The following is a 19,807-nucleotide window of genomic DNA, read 5'->3' as shown; positions in this document are numbered from 1 at the left end:
AAGAAAACAAAGGGGGATGAACTAAGGGAGAAGAAATTGGGGACCTCCCCCCCACCCTGCGCCAAACCCCACCACCAGTCCTGCTTGCTTGCTTCCTGGGAGCTTGGCTGCTTGTATCCCAGAGTCACTCAACCAGTTGGAGCAGCTTCCCTGACCTGCTTAACTAGGTGTCTGGAACCAGAATGGGGGAGGTGGTGGTGGGCCCTGCCTGCCTATGCCATGTTTACCCCCTTCCCTTGCTCACATGCTTGAACAGGGCTAGTTCATTTGGCCATTCATTTGCATTTCAAGAGAGAGCCAGGCCCCTATCACTGATCCACTGAGCGATTGTTGTACACCTTTCATAAATGCTTTATTATCCATTATGTGTGACAGACTGTATAAAGTTTGAACCCAAAGCACATAGCTTGCCTTGCAGAGATTCAGATTATAGATTGACACAGCTTTTTTATGGATATCTAAACATGGAATCATATATGGTTTCTGTAAAATACAACATGGTAACTTAAAAAGTTACTTATCCCATTTGACTATGTGGAATTATTTCCTTCTTGGGTTACCAAAAAGGGAAAAGAGAAGCAAGGAAAACTGTGAGAAGGAATAATGATCAGCTGATACTTTTTTGCAAATAGTTTTTCCATTTCTCCTTTTAGCAGCCAGGCAGAGGTGGAGAGGTGGGAGGTTCCAAATATATCATTCAATCCAAAGAAAAAGGGAACACCCTGTATCATTTAAGGAGGGAACATTAAAAAGTTATGTTTATTTCTTTTCTGTGGTTTAAGATTTTGGTGGGTAGAAACCTGTTTACAGTTACTGGCAGGAAAGTCACATTTTAGAAACATAAAAATATTGCTACATTATAAAGTCTTCAGTGTTTTTGGATTGGCTCATGAATAATATGTTGAGGAAACTATCAGCACAGAGTCAAGTCAGTTTTCAGTGGAAAGCTCTGGAAATGCACAAATAGGTGTCCACAATATCAAGCATTTCCTAGCACCCCTTTCCAAAACATGTATGGATATTGCCTCAGTTATGTTCGTTCTTCCTTACTTTTGCATTGCCTCTTCTGTACATATTTAGTGATGCCCTAAAGCTGTATTCCTCCTTCTTTTCACTGTACACTTCAAGCTGGTAGATCCTAGATGGGCAAGCTCTCCAAGATCAGATTGTTTTGCAAGGCTGCATTTCCCGGGGGCCAAAATCACTGACGCAGAATAAAATCCTGAACCTCCTAAAGGCTCAGAAAAACATTGCCCTCCTGCCAACCTAAGCAGCCCTGCACTCCCCCAAATAGCCCTCCCTCCTTTTCTTTCTGTTGAAACTGTCATCTGCAACTGAGACAGCCCAGGAGTGGACACACTTGAAGGACACTGCACTGGGGGAGAAGAGGTGAAAAAAATATTACTGCCCTAAGTGTTTTGGAAATGTCTATTTCCTGCAACCCGGTTCCTTGAGCTTTGCCTGATTCCACAGTGTCCTTTCCTCCACCACAGGGGATAATAGGGTACAACCCTCTACATGTGACACCCCATCACATACCTTCAGTCACAACTCACATGGCATTCCCCCACCCCACCCCAATCCAGCTGCCATCCTTGTGACCCTGCGCTGAACTGATTCTAACCTCTCTATGCCCCTCTTATAATGTGGAGCCCAGAACTGGGCACCGTACTCCAGCGGTGGGTGCACCAGGTTCTTATGGAGCAGTACTATTACCTCTCTCCATCTGGAAGCCATGCTTCTGGCTATACATCCAAGGCTGACATTCACCTTCTTAACCTCCATGTCAGACAGCTGGTTCACATTTAACCTACGATCGACAAGTACCCCAAGATCTATTTAATAAGTGTCACTCTCCAGCCACTTGTTCCCTAACCTGTACTTGTGACACCCAATCCTATGCCCCAAGTGCAAGACCTTGCACTTATCCACATTGAACGCCATCTTGTTGTCCCCCACCCACTTCCACAGTCTGTCCAGAACCTTTTGGCTCTGGAATACCTGCTCCTCAGTTGTGGCCACCTCCCCCACTTTGGTATTGTCTGCAAATTTGGTCAGCAGACTGGTTACCCCCTCCTCCACATCACTGGTGAAAAGGTTGAACCCAATCGGTCCCAGAAATGAGCCCGGGGAGACTCTGCTTGTCACTGGCTACCATCCTGATGATTCCCAACTGATAGTCACCCTCTGCTTGCAGTCCATCAGCCACGCGCTAATCCATCAGAGAGTGCAGTCATGTATCCTGAAGCTCATGAATTTCTCAAGCAGGGCAACTTGTCAAAAGCCTTGCCGAAATCCAGATAAACCACATCTACCTCGTCTCCTCTGTCTAGCCACCTCAAAACCTTGTCGTAGAATTCCACAAGGTTCATCTGGCAGGACCTATTTTTACAGAAGGTATAGAGTGTGGCTGCCACCCCCCACCCCTCTTCTAGGGTTTCTAGAGCTTTCTCTATTATGAGCCTTTCCGCCGTCTTTCCCAGAACGGATGTGAGGCTAACTGGCCTGTAATTCCTCGTATTCCCGCTGATACCCTTTTTGATGAATGGAACGACTGATGCCACCCTCCAGTCCTCCGGAACATCTCTCATTGTTCACAAGACCTCAAAACTCTAGGCCAACAGATGCAAGAGCACCCCTGCCAATTCTCGAAGCACCCTCCGGTGTAGTCTGTCAGGGTCCTGTGGCTTTGTAACATCCAGGGCCCTGAGGAGCTCCTCAACTTCTAAGGGAGTGACTCCAATCCGTGCCCCCTTAACTACAACCTCATCTGCACCCCCAGGCAGGTCTCCCCTCCTACTTTGGGGAGAACACAGTAGCAAAATAATCTTTTAACATCTGTGCCTGTTCTCTTACACCAGTTACAAGATCCCCTCCCTGGCTTTTAAGCAGTCCCACTGCCTGTCTCTCCTTCCTCTTACTGTTTACACAAGAATAGAAGCCCTTTTTCTAGCTCTTGACATTCTTTGCAACTCTCAGCTCATAACCAGCCTTAGCCTTGAGAAGAATCTGCATCATGCCACCTCTTCCTGGTATACCCTGTTGTCAACTTGCCTCAGTGTTCATTTCCTAAGGAGGTCCTTTTTACTTCTAATCTTACCACCTCTCTTCACATCCACTGTTATGCCCCCCTATGCCTCCCCATCTTGCTAATCAGTGGTATCATTAAGGTTTGCATCTCCAAGACCTCCCTTTTTAGTGCCATCAACCCCTCCTGAACTGCCTTGCCCTCCAGTGCCCTGTCCCAGGAGACCTCTCCCAGCCTGGCCTTCAGTTGACCACAGCTGGTCCTCATGAAGTCCCAACTCCTAGTATTTGACCTACCACTCATCCCTGTTCCTCTGATCTCAAAGCGTAGGATGGAGTGGTCAGTCACATTCAGAACTCCCTTAGTCTGCACATCATCCACCAGATTCTTCCTGTTGGCCAAAACCAAGTCTAGGATGTTTCCCCTCTTGTTGCCTTCCAGACCCTCTGGGTGAAAAACCCTCCTTCTACAGCTTCTTGGAAGTGACAGGACCTAGCCACCACCAACAGCAGGTGCATCTCCCAACTAATATCAGGAAAGTTAAAGTCTCCCATTATAAATGTGTCCCACCGATGGGATATCCTTCCAATCTGGCCTATCAAAGCATTATCCAGGGTCACGTTGACCTGGTACATGATGGTACAGACCCCCACTACCAGGTCCCTACCCCCGTCTAGACCTGTCAGTCTTACCCAGATTGCCTCTACCTGGGTCCCTTCTGCCCCACCCCCATTTCTTTGCATCTTATCCCTTCCTTAACATATAGCTCTACCTCCTCCCCTCTTTCCCTTCCTGTCATTCCTAAAAAGAGCACGCCCCTCTTTGTTGACATTCCAGTCCTGCTTATCATCCCACTGTATTTCCATGGTCCTATTCTCGGAAGAGCCTCAAGCTCTTCCTGCTTGCCTCCCGTGCTCCCAGTGCTGCTGCACATACATCTCAGCTCTTTCCTGAGAATCCCATTCCTAGCCCCCCCAGCCTCCTCCTACTTCCCATCCTCCCTGGCACAGCAGGAAACCTCAGTGCATCCCACCCAGCCCCTGCCTGGCTCTGTGGCTTATGACCCCCTGGGGGAAGAAGACATGCCAGCTTGTCTGTCACACTCCAGATGTGCGCACCCAGCAGATAGCAGACTTCCCTAGGTTCAGTTGGCACCCCCCCCCACCTCGGTACCCCCAGTAAGGAGTCCCCAATGATGAGAACCTGCTTTGCTCTTCACCTAGTGGAGAAAGGGAGCTGTGTCTCAGCAGTTGCCTCTCTGGCAGTGGCCCACAGGCCGGGCTTCCCAAGCATGCCAGCTCCCTGGGCGATCTGTGGGCTCAGCCTGCTCAAGCAGAGAGAATTGATTTCTTAGGCTCAGAGCAGTGCCAGGCAACAGAGGGGGTGGTGCCGGTGGTGCTGGCCTCTGCCTCCTGCAGCTGACATTGCCCCATGTCTCCCCAGCTGGTTCCCCGGTGGCCCCTCCATCTTCTTGCTGTCAGGAAGGTGGAGTTCCTGGTTGGCCTGGAGGACCTCCTGGGCAATGTCCAGGAATGCTCACCCTCCCTTCTCTCCTGCAGGAAGGAGATGGCGTCCTCTAGACCCTTCACCTTCTCCTCAAGGGGGCACACCAACTTGCACTTAGCAGAAGCATATCTTGGCTCCTCTTGGGGGAGCTGGACAAACATGGCACTGGTGCTGCAGGCAACCGCAACACCTGCCACTCTTGCTATGGGCTTCTGAGGGAGGGCATGGTATTCCTCTATAAGTACCTCAAAGGCTGTCACAAAAAGGCAGGACAAGAGCCAGTGTGGTATAGTGGTTAAGAGCATGGGACTGGGACTCAGACGATCTGAGTTCTAGTCCCCACTCAGCCATGAAGCCAACTGGGTGACTTTGGGCCAGTCACAGATTCTCAGCCCAACCTACCTCACAGGGTTGTTGTTGCGGGAATAAGATGGAGGAGGAGAATGGTGTAAGCTGCCTTGAGCCCTTTGTAGGAAAAAGGCAGGATATAAATCGAAAAATAAATAAATAAAATAAATAAATAAGAGAGATGTTGTTGCATCAATACCAGAGTGTAGGACATGGAATACTCAGTTCAACTTGTGGCAACCCAGATTCAGGCTAGATATCAGGAAGAGCTTCCTCATGGTCAGAGCAATACAACAGTGGAACCAGCTGCCTAGAGAGGGGGTGGGCTCTCCCACAAGGGACAGTGCCCTTGTTGCCGCACCATTGCCGCTGCCAACAGCTGGCTGAGCCTAAAGTCGGCCTTGTGGGCAGCCTGCACCTAGCCTTGCCCCCTTCTGTTTCACCAGGAATCGTGCCAGGCCTATCTCTGGGCCTACAGCATGCCTCTTGGCTCCTACCTATCCTTCCCTGGTTTCCTCGCTGCTCTCCCACATTCCCTGGCTACTTCAGCTCCTCCTCACTCTGCTCTGCTGCCACCGCCAGGATCCAAACATTGAGAAAACAAAAATCATGACCACAGAAAGACTACAGAATTTTACTGTTAACAGTGAAGAAATTTAAATTTTCAAAGATTTCACATACTTCAGCTGAGTCATCGATTCAAAGAGAGACTGCAACCAAGAAATTTGAAAAAGACTGAGAGTCGGAAGGGTAGCAATGAAAGAACTAGAAAGTATCAAGTGTAAGCACATTTCACTGGAGGCCAAGGCTAGGATCATCCACAATATTGTATTCCCGATTGCTGTGCATGATGTGAAATGCTGGGGCAGTGAAGATAGCTGACGCGAAGAAAATTGATGCATTTGAAAGAAGATGCTGGAGGAGAGCTTTGTAAATACACTGAACCAACAGAAAGATTACCAAGTGGGTTCGAATCAATCAATCAATCCAGAATTTTCCCTAGAAGCAAAAACAACATAACTGAGATTGTCATACTTCAGAAACAGCACAATACGGCAAGAATCACTGAAGAAGACAATAATGCTAGGGAGAGCGGAAGGCAGAAGACACAAAGAGAAACCAAATATGAGGCAGATTGAATCCATAAAGGAAGCCACTCAGCCCAAAATTTAGAAGAGCTGAGTAGGGCTGTCATGGACAGTGCATTTTGGAGGGCTTTTGTTCATGGAGTCACCCTAAATCAGAGACAGCCTCACAAGACATAACAACAACAATGCTATGGCTGGCATTTTTTAAAAATGACTTTCCTAATTGGAATTTGCCCTTTTCGCAGCAGTTGCACCCTGGGTTGACAGTTGCACCCTGGGTTTCCAGCTTCTGCTACTATGCCTGATCCTGCCCCTAGATAGTTCGTCTTCCCATCCCTCAACCCAGAAGGGGAGGCATGCTTCTTCTGGCACTCCTCTGTCCCCGGCCAGCATCCCAAGTGCTGAAATTGGCTCCAGATGTTCAGGAACAGAGATGTAGCTGTCTGCTGTCTTGGAACAAAGTGGATAATGGATTCTGTAGGAACATCATGGCTTCCTTCATTCTCCATCATCCACTTAAGTTTGACTTCTAAATCTGATTGATTTGGTTCACCTGAAAGAAGCCATTCCAGGCCATTTCCCAGAGTATGGATTATTGCTTGCAATTGGTACTTAAAAATGTTTACTGTGGAACTTCTTTGGCTTCCTGCATCCCAGTCATGTACTTATGAGTAAGCAGCATATTAAGGTTCTTTGGCTCAGTAGGGAGTTGCCATTCTGGGCCACTTATGAACTACTACACAGAACAGAGAACAAAGCGTGGGTGTTTGTGAATTTCTGTGGCTTATGGCATCCTTCCCATGGAGTTCCATGGACTTGGGGAAATTTTGCTCTGTCTGGCTCTCTTGGGTGTGCTGGATCACTTTTCAGAATACAAATGATTACCTGGTATAGGTATCACAGTGTGGCTTCTGTGGAAGTTTTGTGGTTCTTTGCATTCCTCCCATGAATTTGGTTGATTTTGCTTGCTTGGAAATTGCTGTTCCAGACCACTTTCTGGAACAGGAGCCATCATATGGAGCAGTACCAAAATGTGGTTATTTTGGGAGTCTTATGGATTGGGGGATCTCTGTCCTGCAGATAAGTTTAATGCCCCACTGCCCATTCCCTTCACCAGGGAAATATACCATCTTGAGAAATAACAATTCGATGGCATATTCATGGCCACCATGAACTTTACCTCATTAGATCATTTTATTCCTTTGTGAGAGAATCAGGCACATTTCTTAGCTTACTATGCAAATATCCACTAGACAAGGCATCATGACGTGGAACAATAATGGGAAGTGGCTACAGGACCATGATGAATGTACCAAGAAATACTTGCAGGGTACAAGCTGAAGATTCAGCTTGTTCCCTGAACCTTGTACCCTTAGTAAGGCAAGTGGCCATGGGAGGCAAGGTAGATAGGAGCCTGCAGAGTGAACGTTTTCCTGGATGATGGAGGAAGCTGGCACTGGCTAGGACCAAAGTGACTAATTCTAGGAAATAGCCAAGCCTTCTGTATCTGTCCCTTCACTGCTGTCTGTGCTGCAAGGTCTTTCCTCGAAGCCAGGCATCTGTCAGAGTGCTTTGTCCCTCATGGAAGCCAGCAGGGTACCATTCCTTTATGTTTACTCTCCCCAGCAGTCCCCTCTCTCCCTGCTTTCTTTGTTTGCTTCTGCCCCCTTCCTTCCAGCGCCCTCGAGCCATTGAAAGAAACCTGGCCCCACTCCGCTGAGGCTGTGTTCAGCTAGCCCGAACTGTCGAAGGCTCTTATTTCTAGGGAGCCCAGGGCCTGTTGAATTGCTTGGCTTGAAAGCTGCCATTCTGGACATCCTGTTCTGGCTCAGAGGCATTCTGGCCCTTGAGAGTTAATAATGTAGCCTTGCAAGAGTTTCAGTCCTCAAACTTTGATCTCAAGTGTCTCTAACACATCCTTTTTTACATTTCTTTAAATTCGAGGGACCATTCTGGGCTGTTCCAATCCTCTTCTGGATGTTTGTATTACCCCCTCTGCTTTATTACTTGCTTCTGTTTGTTCAGCATTGTTTGGACTATTTAAGACAGAAGAATTAATCACAAGTCACCTGAAAGAGCTCATCCTTCCCAAAATATTATTATCAAGAGCCTTTGACACATGCCATTGCTTCAAACAAAACGGAATAAAGGAGCTGTTACATCACTGCTATCACAACAACAGATGGAGGATTTCTGGAGATTATCAGTGGCACATCTTTCTGAGCTTGTCGGTGTAAGATATGCATTTGTTACCATCTGTTTGCTGTTGAACTGTGGGCTGCTCTTTTTCAAGCATGTGATTAAACTTTCTGTTTGCTAGACACCTTTGCTTCTGCAGATGCTTACACAGCAATGGCCCCTGCCTGCCCCAAGGTCGGCTTCCTGCCCTCCACCCCAAGCAATGTGCAAACCGGACTCTGTGATGACCGCCCTGATGTTCCAAGGCAGGTTCAAGCGTTGTGCTTTTCAGGAGGCTGTAGAGGCTGACCAGGTTTCATCTTCCTAAGCACTATGAGCATAAGGACGATAGAAGTTGCTTGTCCATGTGTGATTCCCTCAAATGTAGTCCCAACAAAGTTAGGAGATACTTTGGAAGAAGATACTAGATTCAGAGAAATGTCAGCTGGAGACGGCCCTGGTTCCTTTGTTGTCATGGTGATTTACTGGCTGTTTTTATTTCCATCCCATTCCCATGGTGGGAGTGAATGTTGATGAGAGGGGAAAATAAACATCCTTCAAAAGTTCATTCTAACATAAAAAACTACCCTTGCTGAGGCCTCTAATTTGAATCATCCAAGCACTTTCTTATTAACTGCAAACCCACCACTGGCAGCTAGATAAGAAAAGCACCAGTGAAATGCTTCCTTTATCAGCAGCCACTCCTCAGCAGTCATATGGCTCGGATTGGCAGTGATAAGGTTTCAGAGTGCAGCTGGATTGCGCAGATCCACATCTGGAAGCAGAGCAGCCACAGCCATGCAACCCTGCCCTGCTCTGGTGGGATGTTCCCCCCAACCCCCGGTTCACTCACACTGGGATAACAAGGACGTCAGAGCAGAATGCTGAAGCTCTGGCAGGCTGACAGAATGAAAGAACAGAGAGGGCGGAAGTGTGATGAAGCTAGTTTACTGGATGCAGCTAGTGGAATGAATTCATCATTCTTTCAATTTGCATTTAATTTTGCTCACAGTGGCTTTATCTTCATAAGTTCTCACGGCTTGCGACTTTTAAGCTACTAGTTTAATTCAATAAAATAATTCCCTTTTTATGTACCTGGTGTCAGAGGCATAACTAAAAAGTAACACATTTCTGAGTCTATTCTTCCCTTTGGCCCCTGTTTTATCTAACAGATCCTTAAGACATGCTGACCTTGGCTTCACTTATGGGAGCAAGGAGAGGGGGGAGCAGGAGAGGGACGGTGGCATAGGAAGCAAGCAAGCCGTGCTGTACTGTGATGCTGCAAAGGCTGCCCATCCTCAGCTCCGGCTCTCCATAACAGGCTGCACCCCACTGATTTTCCCCATGTATCCTCTCAGCGGCCTCTTGGAGGATGACAGTCTCTCATCTCTGCCTTGGGTTCGGAAGATCCACAGCACAGGGGAGCTTTCAGGGCTGATGGCGGGTAGCAGTTCAGATGGGCAAAATAGTCACACCCCATCAACCCCTGCCCATATGGTGGGTATATCTCAGAGGGACTGTGGGCATTTCTGCTCTTGTAGCCTTTCACTTACTGAAGTTTGTTAGGAGAGATTTGTTAAATCGCATTGCTTTTAACAGTTGCTCATCGTTAGCAATTAGCTAACAATAGCATTGCTAATTGCACGGTTCTGTCCACCAACAGGCTTGCAGGAGGGAGGGGAGGGTTAATGCCACAGACAAAATGAGACGGACCTCTCGGCCTGTCCTTCCTTTCCATTTGCTCCTCCCACCTCACCAGGTCACATAACCATCAGTTCTCCCTGCTTCCACCTTGACTGCAGAAGCATGTCTTTGTTTCCTCCACTCTTCTTAGCTAACTAGCTAATTACAAGAAATCCTGCATAGCAATAACAACATTTTTCCTTCGTGCAAGCCACATATGGATTGTGTGTAAGTAAACAAACCTTTTTGTGGGTTCTAACATATTCAAGTAAAAGCAACAGGCTCTTAACTAAATGTGCAGTTTAACGCTTCCCTCCGCTGAACCTGCATAAAACCAAACATACAGAAGTTTCTCAATAATGCTCTGGTGCTTTTCCATTCTCTTGCTAGCCTCCAGGACCTCTCCCATGTTTTCCCACCATTTTTGCAGTGTTTCTTTTTGTTTTTGTTTGGAGTGGGGAAAGTCTGTTTTTAATTTTCAAACTGCAACATCCCAGAACAAAAGCTTCAGCTGAAGTCCCAAATCCGCTATGCTGCAGCTGTACTAACGGCACCATCTTGTGCTTCTTTGATAAAATACAACAGGAGATAAATTATCCATGGGAGGTAAGTTCTAAGCCCTGCAGCAGGTGCCTGAAACTGCAAATTGCAGCAAATACGACATTTGCAGGGCTGATTTGTTTGTTTGCTTGTTTATTGTATCCTGTCTTTTACAGTGTCTCAGGGTGGTGATAACATAAATACATACGACACGGCATCACAAAAACATAAAATCAACATTAAAAACAATGCTAACTTTTAAAATGCTGGGGAATTAAAAAGGTTTTGGCCTAGCGCTGAAATGAAAAAAGCATCGGCACCGGGCACACCTCTCTGGGGAGCCCATTCCATAGCCAGGGCAACCACCACAGAGAAGGCCCTTCTTCAGGTAGCCACTCTTCTGATCTCCTTTAAAGAGGGCTCCCGAAGAAGGACCTCTGCTCCAGAACTTAGAGGCCAGGCAGGTATATCTGGAAGGAGGCGCTCCTTCAAATAGCCAAGTCCTAAGCTGTTTAGGGCTTTATACTTCATCACTAGCACCTCAAATTGGGCCTGGACTTCAACTGGAAGCCAGGGCAGATGGCAGAGGAGCAGAGATATATGTGCATATCTGACAGTCTCTGCTAGCAGCCTGGCTGCTCTGCTCTGAACCACTGAAGTACCCGGACAGTCTTCAAAGGCAGTCCCATGTAGAGCGTGTTACAGGAGTCCAATCGTGAGGTTACCAGAGCATGGGTCACCGTTGCAAGGCCCTGCTTCTCCAGGTAAGGGAATAGTTGATGGATCAGCTGAAGCTGAAGAAAAGCGCTCCTTGCCACAGAAGTCACCTGGTACTCCAAGGATAACTCTGGGTCAGGAGCACTCCCAGACTACACACCCTGTCCCTTAGGGGGAGTGCAGCCCTGTGAAGAACAGGGCAAGGATGGGCTGAGTTGAACCACCCATCAACAGGATCTCTGTCTTGCCTGGATGAAGCTTCAATTTATTGGCCCTCATCCGGTCCCTTGCCCTGGCCAGACACCTGTTAAGGACAGCTACTGCCTCACCTGGACATGATGTAGAGGAGAGGTAGAGCTGGGGGTCAGCATACTGATGACTCCGCAGCTCAAACCCCCGGATGACCTCTCCCAGAGGTTTCATGTAGATGTTGAAAATCATGGGGGATAAAATGGAACCCTGCAGAACTCCACGGCAAAGCTGCCATGGCGCAGAGCCATAATCCCCCAGCATCACCTTTTGGAATGGGCCAGTCAAGTAGGAGTGGAACCACTGCAGAGCAGGGCCTCCAACCCGCAACCCAGCCAGCCTATCCAGAAGGATACCATGGTTGATTATATTGAATGCCACTGAGAGGTCCAGGAGACTCAACAGGGATGCACTGCCACTTTCCCTCTCCCTGAACGGGTCATCATACCGGGCGACAAAGCACTTTCAGTTCCATAGCCAGGCCTGTAACCAGACTGAACTGGGTCCAGATAATCAGTTTCCTCAAAGAGAGCTTGGAGTTGCCTGCCCACCACCCACTCAAGCTCCTTGCCCAAAAATGGGATGTTGGCCACTGGTCTATAATTAGAGGCCACCTCTGGGTCCAGGTTCACCCTCTTCAGAATGGGCCTGATCACTGCCTCCTTCAAAGGGGCAGGAACCCGACCCTCTCTCAGGGAGGCGTTAACTACATCCTGAACCCAGGTACAGATCCCGTCCTTTGTTTTGATGAGCAGCCATGAAGGGCAAGGGTCAAGTGAGCAGGTGGTAGGTTGGACTTGTCCAAGCACCTTGTCCACATCCTCAGGCCACAATAATTGAAACCTATACACACAGCAATGGTGGACCAGATAGTGCTCTGGACACCTCCCGTTCCTGGACCGTATCAACTGTGGAGTCCAATTCATGGTGAATCTGAGCAATTTTATCCCTAAAGTGCTGGGCAAAGTCATTACAGCAAGCAGCTGATGGTGCGACAGGGTCTGTCTTAGGCCCATAATGTAATAGGCCCTACACCACCCAGAAAAGCTCCACTGGACGGCACTTTGAGGATGCAATGGAAGCAGAGAATTCCTTCTTCGCCGCCCTCATCACCCCAGTATAGGCTTGATAGTGAGCTCACAAGTGTGTTCAGTAAGATTCAGCAAAAGTTTCCCTCCACCTATGCTCTAGTCATCTCCCAGCCTGCTTCATCATCTGTAATGCAGGAGTATACCAAGGTGCTGCATGAGCTCTGCATGGTGGGAGGATGCTTGGAGGTGATCATGTCAACCGCCCGAGACATTTCCATATTCCACAGATCAACTAGGGTGTTGACAGAAGTGTCAGTCATATTAACTGGAAAGTCCCCCAGAGCCTGCAGGAATCCATCTGGATCCATAAAACTCGGGGGGGGGGGGGACCATTTTAACAGGGTCCACATCCTTGCAGAGGGAGAAACTGTCTCCAAGTTTAAACCTCACAAGCTCTGACCATGACAAAGGGATCATTTATTTATTTACAATATTTTACTGTCCTATACAAACGTCCCAGAAATAAATCATAACAATAAATAAATGCAACAAAATAGAATAAAATAACAAGCATAACAGAATATGACTGAGGATGGCCGTATTAAAAACCTAGTTAAAATATTTAAATATTAAAATAAAAGGAAAGACACCTTGGTAAAGCGGTGGGTTGAACTGCTCGTGTAGAGAAGCCCTTTGGAATGAAGAGGGGTACCATATTATCTCATCTACCACTCTTCCCTGTGCTTCCATTCCAGGCCAAAGGAGCAAGTAAGGCTGGACACACATTGTGTGGGCCCTCCCTGAGACTTAAAGACAGCACTGGTCTACAAGGAGAAAGCCTCAGAAATGAAAGTAGCTAAATTTTACCAGAATCGGGTCACTAATAAAGGAAAATTAAGTCCTGAGTATTAATTGGCTCCAGTTTCCAAGATACAGCTTCAGGTCAAAATTGCATCAAAATACTTCAGTCTGTGATTACGCTCCATAACTTTTCTGCAGAATGTGATATAGCAATGAGAATGGTCATTTAGTTCACTCTGTGAAATTAGATGTGGTTCAGGAGGAGCATATGGTGGGCTAAAGTTTGGGTCCGCTGACATCATAGGCCCCGGATCAACTGCATCCTGCTCTTCGTCTTTATCATCATCTGAGTCCAGAGAGTAGGATTCTGGAATTGACAAGTCCTCACCATGGGGTACAGGACGCAGTGCAGTTGGAATGTCTGGATATTCCATGGTCCACTTCTTTCTTGAGATCCCTTTTGCAACTGGGACAACCCTGCAAAAATAGCAGTCACTTCTATGATTGGTGGATTCCCTCCACACCACTGGGACTGCGAAAGGCATGGACTTGTTCTTCTGGTTTAGCCAATGATGCAGATAAGTTGCACTTGTAATGCAACAATAATGAGGGGCCCAACTCATGTCCTGATCTCCTGTTGTGCATCCAAAATATAGGTGCTCTGCCTTTTTTACCACTGCTGTCATATTGCACTTTTGAGATGCAAATGTAACCTCACCACAAACGTAGCCACATAGCCAAAGTTATCTGCGTTGTTTACACAGTTTTGAGGCATCTTGGCTTCTGAGGGAACATATCATGCAACTGTTCCTTGGAAATGTTAGGCAATGACACTTTCACAGGCCACCAGATGTATAACTGTATGATGCGTAGATCTGACCAAGACAAATGTACCTTGCGATAAAAGAACAATAAATTAGAGTTAGGTAATAATCTTTAGTCTCAAAGTGAAGATGAATTTATACACTTCCATGTGGTACCATTTTCATTGTCCTGCCGTACTTTGCCGAGAAGTTACGAGGCCTCATGATCATCAGACACCTCCCTCCCTTGTAGGCAAATATACTCGCCTGTGTATAAATCTTTATTGTGAAATATCTTGAAAACTTTAGCCAACCAGCACTTTTATCATCTGTTTTCTAATTCATCTAATCAAAACATGTAAGGATTAGAACATTTTATCTCAGAGGTCAATAATTTCCCAAAATTTGTAGATCAGTGCAGTTGGAAAGAGACATTACTGCTCTTGTCACCATATATTTTGCATTTGCCACTGGTTAACAAATTCTGAGGGTTTTAGATTGTTTCAGGAACCAGTGAAACCTCTTGGCCATTGAGAGAAAAATAAAATCTGGACATACTGGCAAACAATGCTGCTTTCACAATTTTTTCAGCTTTCTTGAAAACTATTTCCTGTCTCAACTGATTTTTTCTACTTAGGGATTTATTTACACTGGATTTTAAAGTGTTGAGAAAATGTGTGGAATCATCAGGCCTCTTGCACTGTTCTTAAATGGCACTGATTATGCAGGAGCATTTGCTTCAAGAGCTTTTGGACTGCTATTAAAGCAGTTTATCTTGACTTTACAGTTCTGAGATGATTCTTTCCCTTTAACTTTGCTTTCATCCTTCTAAGGACATGTTATTCTCATCTGTGATACCTGGCAAAATTGCTATAAAAAGCCCCTCCTATAAAAACCTTTACATGAAAGAAGTTCTTTTACAGGCCCTGTGACAATGTTTCATTGGAATATGAATATAAAATTAATATGATGCATAATAATGTTTCCACCCCAGACAATAGATCTATAGAAGGGTTGAGAATGCCACTGAAGGATAAAAACTAATTCCAGTTTCGAGGCCAGTGTTGAGTGCAGTGCTAGTGCAAATGAACTCGGTGTGGCCAGGTTGTTGGTCATGAGTGACAGGCATATTCCTTTGAATTTACCATGAAGGAATGGAATGGATAAAAGGGAAGTGTGATAGCATCACCATGTGGAGAAATACCATACCATGCCAGCATGTGATGGGAAAACAAATGGGATTACAAGAGACATTGGCCATGAGAATGTCCCTATTCCCTCACACTTTCCCATATATGTATCATGAGTTCTACTGCCTATTCAGTTTGGAGCAGGCTTGCTCTGCTCTTATCAAATGCACCATGTGAGCTCTGCTGAAAGCTCTTCAGACTACGATATACATTTGAATTCTTCACTTGTTGCATATTTTTATCTAGGGAATGCTATTTGGCAAAGATGCCCATCCAGATGGCTTTTGTTGACATTGTTGTTTTTGCAGAATAAAAAAGGACACTAGGTAGTGGTATGTTAATAAAGTCTATAGTTCAGTGGAGGAATTAAGAGTATATGGCTGAAGAGGATGCACAGCTGTAAGAGAAGCACTGTACAGAACATACTGTGCCATTGATAGTATTCCACATTCATTCAACCCAGATGGAAGAAACAGAAGTAACCATTTTGCTGCTTCAATGCTACAGTTTATCCTGTTTCCAGAAATGGAATATTACTTCTGTTTCCAATTATTTCATTTTCTAGAAATAAAAAAATGCAAATTGACAAATCTAGCTTAGTTAGAACCAAGCCCACACTACTATGTGTGGTCCTGGAATACAATTATGACTGGTTATTTAACGGTTACATTTCACAAGTCAAAATGTCAGTAAGATCAGACTGAAAAGTAAGCATTTCCATCATGTTGCTTTCTCTCACTACCTGAACAATGTCAGATTTGTGTTAACATGTTGATATCATAGGATGATGCCATCAAAAAAGACCATTTCTCTGAACATTTGGAGTAAGAAATTAACAATACAGCACAACACAAATGTAGGGATCACACAGTAGGCTTGCGATGAATTGCCTAGGTTCCCAAACTTTTTTCACTTGTGTACCCCTGGGTAGCCTATTTCCATAAATTGTACCCTTCATGTTAAGCAAAATGTTTGTAATTAATATATTTGCTGTTATTTCTGCCATCATTTAATTTTTTTCATGTATCTCTAAATGTTCTGCCCTGTTCCCCAGGTTGGGAATCACTGACTTAGGTCATTACCCAGGATGAAATATTTGGGGGCAACCTAAAACAGGGTTTAGTATCAATTCACAAGTGACATAACACAAACAGTGGCATCTTGACATGATGACTCAGTTTGACCAAAACAAGAAGCCCTAACAAATCCTTTTTGTTTTCAGAACCTTTCTAACCTTTTTATGAAGCCACAGGGGCTCCGTCTGTTCTCTTCGACACCTTTTCCTTGTTGGAATTGATTGCAATTTCACCTTAGAATTTCCTTTTTAAAAAATTCCCACCCATTTTGAACTTTTTTTTCTGATTAGAGTCAATTGCCGTGGGACTTTACATATCTATTTATGTATTTATTATTAAATTTATTAAGATTGGCTTTTCTAAAGTCCAAGGTAGATGTTTGGATACATTTGGCTTTTGGTTCCGCTACAGTCAAGAATTCAAGTATGGCATGGGCACCTTGTTTGTTTGGTTGTTTCATTTTATATTGTCCAGTAGCCAATAGTCTTTCCTCCAGAGTTCCTATAGTTGCCACTTTGTCCACTAGGCCTTCCCTGTTGGTTAGTATCAAGTCAAGGATAGCCATTGCTCTTGTTCCTTCCTCCACTTTCTGTAGGAGGGAGTTATCAGCAACACAGGTTAGGGATCCCTTGAAGGGGTGCATTTGGCAGAATCTGTCTCCTAACAAATATTGGGGAAATTGAAGTCCTCCGTAAAAATGATACGGTGAGCCTCTGAGTGGAAGGCTTTCCATAATCAGAATGCAACCAATAGAGAAGCTCTGCTGCTGTAGCAAATGCAATGGCTTGTTTTTTTGGAAGCATGTGGAAGAAGGCTTGGAAACATGACAGCGGATGTTGTCTTATCATATCTCTTTGAATGTCAACACAGCTTCCTGCTTGGCTGGACAGTTTCCCTCATTCTGGTCTTGTAGACAGGACTATGTCAAGTGGCAGTAACTTCATAACAAAAAACAGCATTTCATCCATGCTTTCTTCCATGCTGCAATTTCTGAGTCTCCTTTTCCCCGTAAAGGTTAAACTTATACTATCCAGAAAGTCCAGAGCAGAGCCAGAGAGACTTGTGCACCAAATGTGATGAAGCTGCAAGGTACAGGCTCCCTCCAACTCATGTGGATGTGAAAGAGCCTGGGGGATGGGGGGTAGTTAAAATATATTCCTGTGGCATGTGAAGATTTAAAGTTCCTAAACTTTGTCTGAAACCTGACTGAAGTGGACCTGGAAACATTGCATTTATGAGCTGATATTCCAGTCATGTGCAGGCTCAAACAACTTTACATAGGAACATAGAAACATACTAAGTCAGAAGCGGCCTCCCAGGCCATCCAGTCTGACCCTCGGCTCCAGCCAGCCCCAGTCATGACATTCCTACCATGTGCTTGTCCAGCATATCGTTGAACAACCTCACCAATGGAGCATCAACCACCTCCCGTGGGAGACCATTCCATGCCCTAGGGGTCCTAACCATCAGAAAGTATTTCCTGGCATCCACCCAAAATCTTGGTTCCCTCAGCTTTGCTCCATTGGAACATGTCCCGCCCTCCTCTGCAGGGGAAAAAAGATCTCCACGTACCTCCATGGGACATTCCCTCACGTGCCTGTACGTCACCAACAGAACCCCTCGGAGTCTCCTCTTCTCCAGGCTGAAAAGACCCAGTTCCCTAGGTCTCGCCTCATATGGATTTCCTGGCAATCCAGCCACCATCCTTGTGGTCCTACGCTGCACCAATTCTAACTGATTCTAACCCAATACCCAGAGTATGGGGAAAAAAACAACACAAAAGAGTCCATGAGGGGAACTATGATCTTGTAGCAATAACTGAAACTTGGTGGGATGACTCACATGACTAGAACCCTACAACTGATAGATGCAACCTGCTTAAGAAAAATAGGAAGGACAAAAAAGGCGAAGCGGAGTTGCAGTATATGTAAGTTCATAAACATGTGCATAGGCCTCCCCTGTGCCACAATATGCCTCCTGACAAGCCAAGTTCTTTGTGCTACCTTTGGAGACCAGCTTTCTTAGCATTGTGGCCACATTTCCTCCATCTGTTCTTCTGATTGGTGGCTGAACAGGTTGCTGAGCTCATGTCAATTATGTGAGGAGAAGGAAATGTGGCTGCTAGGTCAGGAAAATCATACTTCTTTTTCCTACTTCCTGTCCCCAGAATGAAGCATATTTATTTGTTGAAATAAGTATCAAGACAAATGAGCATATACAGTAAGTTACAGATGGCATAAAAGAACATATAAAGGAAAACACATGTGAACAAAGAGTGCAGCTGATTTTGGCTTTCTAATTTAAGACTAAGTCAGATGGCTTAAGGAATAAAATTGCCTCTTCCTGGGGAATTAAATCTTCAAAGGCATTGAATTTCTTAGAAGGAAATATGGAATACATGAGTTGGTTTCAAGATGGATGGGAAAGGAAGTGACAGAAACCAAACCTGATTATACAGTATGTGGAAAATGTTCTGTTGAGGTGCTGCAAATTAAGTGGCTTTGTATACAAATCTGCCTAATAGCGGTGGCAGTTTTGCTTTCATGCTGAGGCCTAGAAAAATAAATGACCTTCTTCTGATCCCACCTTCCAGAGCACCAAGCCACTCCAGCAAGAGACTGCAGATAAATTCCAGGGAATAAGAAGTGCAAAGCAAAGAAGGAAGCGAGCATTTATGTCAGCCATGGACAAACGGTTAAGTGAGCCTGGGGCCAATTCAAGCAATTAGTGAGGCCATCATTTATTTTGCCACCTAGTTCAGTGGTGGGAAACTGGTAGCCCTCTAGTTGGTCTGTAACTCCTCTCATCTGTCACCACTGACAAAGCTAGTGAGACTGGTGAGAATGGGCATCCATCAACATCAGCAGAGCCACCCCTTCTCCATCCCAATGTCTTGAAGCTGAATAGTAATGAAAGCCCTGACCTTGTGAAGCTTGCAAGCGAAATGTGACAGTGGGGAAAATAAGAGTTCTGTGTGTAAATCTCTCTCTGTGTGCGGTGGGGTGAGGAGAGAAAGCAATCAAGGACAACAAGTGTCATTTCAGGGATTTAAGCTGCAATCCTGTTCCCGGGTTCTTAGGGAAAAGTCCAATTTAATTCAGTGGGACTTGCTTCTGAGCAGAGATGGAGCCAATAGTTTGAGGATCAGGATTAAATGCATGAACTTGACTATATTATTGTACCAATGTAAATGTTACTGGAAGTATGTGGAAGCTGTCAAGAATGGCTTAATCACAGCTGGCATTCCACACGCATGTGGTGATGCCTGGAAGCAGCTTTCCCTATCATAAGAATGGTGCATGAAAAGTAGCACCAGCTTGCGTGTCCTTGGGAACCAGTGATGGGCATGTCAGCAAGCAATCCAGATCCAGGTGCTCTGCCAGTTGTGTGGAGAGCCACATAACTGATCTGACAGGTAGTGAACATAAGTAATACTATCCTTATTGCTAAGATAATGTACGTGGGATATCTTGACATAAGCTACTGTTGCCATGTAAGCCTCTTCCTCTGCCATTTAGAGTGATGTCCCCAGTCTCAAATCTCAAAGTCTCAGTTTTGCCTGAAAAGCT

This window comes from Varanus komodoensis, unplaced genomic scaffold, assembly GCF_004798865.1.
Source record: "Varanus komodoensis strain SLA01 unplaced genomic scaffold, ASM479886v1 scaffold23, whole genome shotgun sequence".
NCBI classification, from domain to species: Eukaryota; Metazoa; Chordata; class Lepidosauria; order Squamata; family Varanidae; genus Varanus; species Varanus komodoensis.
This window is presented reverse-complemented; position numbering follows the sequence as displayed.